Source organism: Gossypium raimondii, chromosome 8, assembly GCF_025698545.1.
Source record: "Gossypium raimondii isolate GPD5lz chromosome 8, ASM2569854v1, whole genome shotgun sequence".
In the NCBI taxonomy this organism is placed as follows: domain Eukaryota; kingdom Viridiplantae; phylum Streptophyta; class Magnoliopsida; order Malvales; family Malvaceae; genus Gossypium; species Gossypium raimondii.
In genome coordinates, this window is record NC_068572.1 from 28,495,682 (window position 1) to 28,502,668 (window position 6,987).

A 6,987-nucleotide genomic window follows, 5' to 3' on the forward strand; every position below is an offset into this window, starting at 1 on the left:
AATTACATACCTAATATAAATATTATATAAAATATTTTATAAGGATTAAAATTATCTTTTGTTCTTAAAACGCTTTTTCCAGAAATAAAAATTAAAAAAATCTACTTTTTCTTTTGGATTTTGTAGATCTTTTAAAAACACTTTTATCCAAAATTATATGTTTAGTTTATGACTCTAAACAATTTTTGACTTATATTAACTATTTTTTTTATTTTCCGATCGCTTGGAAGGGACAAAAGAAATATCTTATTTTTTCTTAAACAATTTTTGATCTTTAGTGGACCTCTCAGTAGGGTTTGAACCCAGATGAAGTTCTGACCATCTATTAGAGAAAAAAGAAAAAAATGGATCTTTTAGGATTCTCAAGAAATTCAGAAGATTCAGATAAAATATGCACTTCCTCGAGAATGAAAAAAAATTGATCTACTTTCATTTGGTATTTTGACTTAACCTTTTTGACTCATCGATACTCAATCACGTTCTCCCTTTTGACGATTGAATGCGCCCCTAGAGTAAAATAACTTTTGAAAAATAATACTAAATTAAATTTAAGCGAAGTGGGTTGGATGCAGCAAGCTACACAAACCATGGTAAGGGTTACAACTTAACCAACATACTTTGCAACTACCAGTTTGGTTCCTTCCGTTCCAAAAGTGGTCGGTACGAGGACCATAAATTTGCATTGTTTCTCTTCATCTCTGACCTCGCCATATGTCTCTTTCCCGTTGATGTACACATTTAAGTTCCATTTTATAAATTTTTTTATTGAAATTTTTATATAGTCATCTTATCATTATTTTAATACCTACATTAGAGTAGTATTATATATTTAGTATAACTTTATTTTTTAATGTGTTATAATTTACATAATATATAAAAATAACATAATATAAAGTATTATAAACTTAAAAATAGGTCGGGCCGAGCTTAGGCCTTGAATGTTCAAGCCAGAGCTTAAACAGGCCTAATTTTTCTGTCCAATCCTATTTTTTGAGCCTAATATTTTTGTTCAAACCCTTATAAATTTCGGGCGAACTTTCAAACCTAGGTAGGTAGCCTAGACCATGAACAGGTCTAGTTAAAACTTAAAGGACTCATTGTGGATCCTACTAAACAAGTGTCCTGTTGAATAGGGATAAAGATTAACACCCTATTTGGTACAATGTAATGATTATGCCATTACAACTCAATTCTGTAGGCCCACCATAAACTATTGTTTGGTTTAATGAAATACCTATTACAAGTGTTGTTGTTTAGCTCTCTATTCCCATTAATCATTGAATAGAGGCTAAATACCATTCTTTTCCCCAACCTCTAAATTGCCCATTCAGAGCACGATAGGAACACTGAAAGATTACTTTTTAATTTTTGCCCTCATTTTTTCATCATCGTTCTTTATGCACTTTCAACTACAACCTCCACATTCATTCCCTTCTCCATTTCCAAAACCCTAAAACATAATTTTGCCTCACCAACTTCTTCAATCTTTTCCTCATAAGAATCAAGATAGTAGAAATTTCTCAATTAGCGGCAAAATCTTCAGCAAGGAAAAAAATCTTGACTCAATTGAAGAATGCCAGATCATAGTATTGCTAACCAGTTTCTCAATAGTTATTCAGATTTCTTGAACCGAAAGCAAGTAATTTTCAAAGAAGCTTGTGCAGCATAAGTAACCCTAAAACTGATGATTGTTTTGATTTTTTCTTATGCAAATTAGTATGTTGAATCACGAGTTTATTTCCCTATTTTGGGATCAAGATTTTCCTCATTAGTTACTTATTTTTGAAGTCTAAATCTTTAGTGAGTTCTCTTCTCCTTGTGCTTAGCTTATGAAATGTATTTACTACTAGTTTTTTTTTATTCCTTTTATGTATTTTATTCTCCTTGTTGTGTTGGGGAAGTGGGTTCCAGAGCTGAGACATTATGCTCCGACAGCGCCGATTGTTCTTGTGGGGACCAAACTAGGTGATGGATTCTCTCTTCCTTGATGTATTGCTTCTGCAATTGGTCATGCCTTTACTTATCAATCCGGGTTCAAAATGCTCTGAATAATTGAGCCATGTCTAATGAAAATAAACTAGAGCTCACTAATATGAAGTGCTTTCTCTTGTTTCTTTTTCCACTTCTTACATTCATAAAAGTTGCTTTTTCTTCTCTTTATAACTATTTTTTTTCCTGAAAATTCATCATTTTATTCTCATGTATGTTCATTATCAATTCGACAAATTTATTTCACCTATATCCAACATGAACAACAATAAACAAAGAGCGAAAAAGAAATGAATGCACATAACGTATACATACTTCAATTGCATTTGATTTTCTAGCTACAAGCTCTATTTGATTATCTATCATCATTTATGGACAAGCATGCTTTTGTTCGGTTAATAAATTTATATTGGATGCAAATTTAAGATATAACAGACAGTTCCATTTGGATTATCCTAGGGCGTGTACTATTTTAGTTTTTTCACTACATCGAACATAATATGCACAAGTTATCATTGGATTGGGTAAGTTGCTGCAATTATGAAAGCTTTACAGAAAACAAACAAAGAGAAACCTTTTTTCAAAAACATGTATAGGCAGACTGCAATGGGGGATGAACAGGTTCCAACTTTTTAAAGTTTAGTCCATCCTTTCACAAATTTAGTGTTATGCTCATCTAATGAGCAAGGTATAGAGTTTTAATCCATTCCAAGTAGCAGATATTATATCTGTCGATATCATCTTTAAGTAGACATGTTCAACTTTTGCCAAACCTAAATTCGACCACTAAAAAGACGACGTTTTTATAGTGTGTCAAAGAAGAAGATAAATTCATCTGTTGTGCTTCTCGATTGCAAATCATACATTCTTGTTCTTGCTGTAATCTGAATACTCAAATATTTCAATTCTATTGCCAGGGTCTTGGACTGAATAAGCAAATAGGAGCACTAGCATACATAGAGTGCAGCTCGAAGACACAACAGGTTCGTATAGCATTTGTGTCATTTGTGATGAAACTATTAGCCCAAAGTGCCTATCACATGTACTTGGAGGATCCTGATATACTTCCATTCCTTCCAAGTGCAATCTTACAATATTTAAATTAATAGAAAGATCAAATTATGACAAAATCAATTCATTGAGCACCGACACTGATTTGACATCTTACTTTGGATTTAAGTTTGTACATTGGAGGAATTAATGAATGACAACATTCATTTAAAAGTTCATTCTTTCTAGAAGTTCAGAAGTTATGTGTTGAAATTTGTAGAATGTTACAGCTGTATTTGATGCTGCTATCAAGGTTGTTCTTCAGCCTGCAAAGAAAAAGAAGCAAAATAAGAGAACAAGTATATGCCTTGTTCTCTAAACAGAAATTCCCAAGTGCAAAAACCAGTGTGAAGTTGACAATGTGATTCTCTTCTTATAATTCTGTGCATTCTTGATCTTGTTTATTACAAATCTTTTTCGAGTTGATTTTGAGTGCTTGTTGTCCTTCTGAGGCAGGGAGTTTGCAATAGTTTGATCAGTGTGAAACCACTTGTGTATTATCTTCATGAACTCAAGGGTGTTTGGATTTTGTAAATTGACTGCATATTGAAATGATTTGATGTGAATGAAAATTGCTTCTTTTTGAACATATTGCTAATCTGCCCTGCTCTTCCACCCATATTGATATCATCAATAAACAACAGCCAAACTGTTCTGCAATGGTTCATGCACTTCAAATAACTCTTACCACTTAACATGTCAAAGGAACAACCACCTTTATGCATACAAAACGAAACACCAGCTTTGAAAACTTCTTCTGCTAGCCGATAATCACAAACCATACTCGTATATACATTCCAATTTATGTAGCAATAACGAAAGACAGGGTTTCTCAACAGGTATAATCTAAAAATGAAAATAAAATCACAGTTCCTTTGCTGATTCCTACACCTAAATAGATTCATTATTGAGGATAAAAAAAGGCTCCCATGTCATCTACAAAATTGTCAAGATATGTTCTTAATAGCAGAGCATAGTAATCAAAGGGGGAAAAACACTTGCACGTTACACCTAATATCAAACAAACAATGTTCCTATGCCTAAATGAAGATCACAATGAGAAAACTAGGATTTGGAGCAAAGTTATTAAATTATATGTTATATATAATAAAGTAGGATGCACTATTGCTATTGCTATCACTCAATAATAAAGTAGGTCATATATAATTTGTATAATAATATATATTATTATTAATTCATATTTTATTAATAATTATATTAAAAATGTTATTAAATTATATGTTATTTTATTAAAATTTATTTAATAATAATTATGTTAAAATATGATCGAATTATTTTTTATTTTATTAAATTATATTTAATAATAATCTTTTAAAATTTAATAATAATAACAATAACATGTACCTAAAAAAGTTTTGCTAATGGTACTTTGGTCATTTAAGCCTTTTTCCTTATGTTATTACAATATCTAATCTATTCAACCAACCACAAGAATACTATTACAACTCTATTCCATTCCATTAAACCAAACAATTGAATTACTTATTACAGCTTTATTTCATTACATCTCTATTCCATTCACCCTAACCAGACATGGTGTAAGTAATGGAAAATTTTGGTAGGATGCAACCAAATGTGGCATGATGACACATGATATGGCTATGTTAAAGCATAAGTCTTGGGAGTTGAAGTAAACATGTACTGGGTAGATATCCTCAGGATTTTGTAATGGCCACATAAGCTTTCAGTCAAGCGAGGTTCCGATATGGCGAGCCCTTTTTCAGCTCACTACTTTGGAACTCCGGGCAAGGCATGCTATATATGGGCAAGGTGAATTTCTCATGGGTGATCTCTTCTTTTAAGTGGAGCGAGCTTGGTTATATATAATAATTGTCTCCCTAGTTGAGAGATATATTATAAAGTGACCTTTCCTAGATATTTGTTTGACGTAGTTGATTGAGTGATATCATGTTGTCTTTTGTAGAGAGATTTCTTTTCAATATTAGAAAGCTTTCTTCTTTTTGTGGTTATTGAAGAAGTGCGTAGGAGTGTGTAACTTGAATCACATGTAACATCTATTCGTTTATACTTTTGTGATATGTATTTAATGTGATATGCCTTATTGGAACTTGGAACGGTGTGACTTTTGTCCCTCCACATGTTGTTGGTTGATTAAATGGCCTTTTTTATCCTTTTGATTTTTAAGAGGCATTTCATTTTAGCGCCTATAAGTATGGTCATTTTATTTTTGAACTTTCAAGTTCTTTGGGAGTTTCTTGTGATGATTATTTTTGGTTAAGTATTTTGACTTTTACTTCTACCTCATTTTATGGTTAGATTGTAGTGATTAGTTATTAAGTTTGTCTGTTATAGCTTGTAAAGGTAACGAAAATAGTGGAAGAGAAAGAACCAGCCCTTCTCCCAGCATCGTTTTTATAGGAAATTTGGTGTTCTTATAGTAGGCAACTCATGGGATTGTATCACTGAAGGAGAAACAATGGTGGTGTTAGGGCTTTTAGGCATTAGGTTGCTACACCATAACTATACTTTCATTGTCCCCTCTAGGGGTAGAAGAAAGTGGGAGAGGGTTCTTTTTATGTTTACTTGAGTATGGAATCGCTCAATGCTAATTGTTGAGAAATTTATGGTGTATCTTGCTTGCATTCTTCTTTTATTGTAGGAGAAGGGGTATCTAGCCTAGATTGTTTCAGAACTTTGTATTTGCTCCGATGTTTGAGCAAGTGATAGTTTGGAGATGTGTTATTTGTGGTGAATCACCATATTCCTCCAATTGAATTTGTATAAAATTTCTTGTATTTAGACCGATAAAAGTACTTTTGTATAACAAATGCTGCAGAAGATGGTTTCTTATTTCCCATGAGGAGGATGTTACGTTCGTCTAAATTTTGTAGCTATAAAAATAATTTAGATGGAAAGACTATATGGGATCAATATTGTCGTAATAAAATTGGGATCCTTTTGAAGGTAAGGAGCTTGTTGACTTTGAATAACTTTTGGTTGTACCAAGGGAAGTTCTAATGGAAACTTATGGCCGATAGTTGTTAAATATAACTTGGGCTAGATAATGATTGGTGAACCAGTTGAGCTTGAAGGTTATGTATGTCAGTATGTAGAAAGTTATGTAGTATTGAGACATAATTGTGATCCTTTAGACATTACACAAGGAGATCATCAAATGGTGTGGTAGTTGGCAATGTTAGAGCCTTTAGTGAAGATGAGGTTGGTGTCTATAATTGATATCTTTCCTTATTATGAAGGTTTAAGTAGGAAATTTCTTGATAATGAAAGAGTCTTTGGATCCTTACGAGTCATCGGTTCTATGTGTTGGTCTAAGAGTTGACTTTTTCTTTATGTTTGTAATACCCTATTTTGGCCAGGGTAAAAGGCCCGAATTACAGACAGGCCAATAAGAGCCCAAACCAATATAAAACAGAGGCCCAAATGCAGTGGCCCAAAATAGATTCAGGAAACCCTAGGGTTTCAGGGGTGAACTCGCGCCGCAACCAAGCCCCACATGAGCCGCACGCCTTCACCTGCACAACAAGGAAAAAAATCAAACAGATATGGAAAAAAAATCAAAAACTTGCGAATCAAATCGCTAAAAACAGATTTACTTAGTGTTTTACTTCGGCTATAAAAAAGCCATGAATATACTGTAAAAAGGATCCGAAAATCAATAAAAAAGGGCATTTCCACAGTAAACCGAGAGTTCTATACAAAGAGTAAATCAATCAAAAAGGTTGATATTTGCATTTTTTATTGTTATATTTAGTATTTTTTTATTTTTTATTCTACATACAAATAAAACAAAAAAAATAAAAGAGAAAGAAACAACCTGAGTGGTGCCCAGAATCGCCGTGAACGGCCGGAAACCGAAAGGTTTCTCGGAGATTTGGTATTCTTCCAGCGGTATTTTGAGGGTTTGGGGGCCAAATATAGGTTTAGGGGCTTTGGAGGAACCGGATC

The 6,987-nt window shown here is 32.9% G+C and overlaps 1 long non-coding RNA gene across 1 annotated transcript; it reads left to right on the forward strand.

The window, feature by feature from the left end:
- Positions 1–1,282: 1,282 nt before the first annotated feature.
- On the forward strand, positions 1,283–3,628 carry LOC128042926 (uncharacterized). The gene is made up of 2 exons (XR_008198527.1): positions 1,283–1,965; positions 2,907–3,628. It is a non-coding gene; the product is annotated as an uncharacterized LOC128042926 (long non-coding RNA).
- Positions 3,629–6,987: the final 3,359 nt, after the last annotated feature.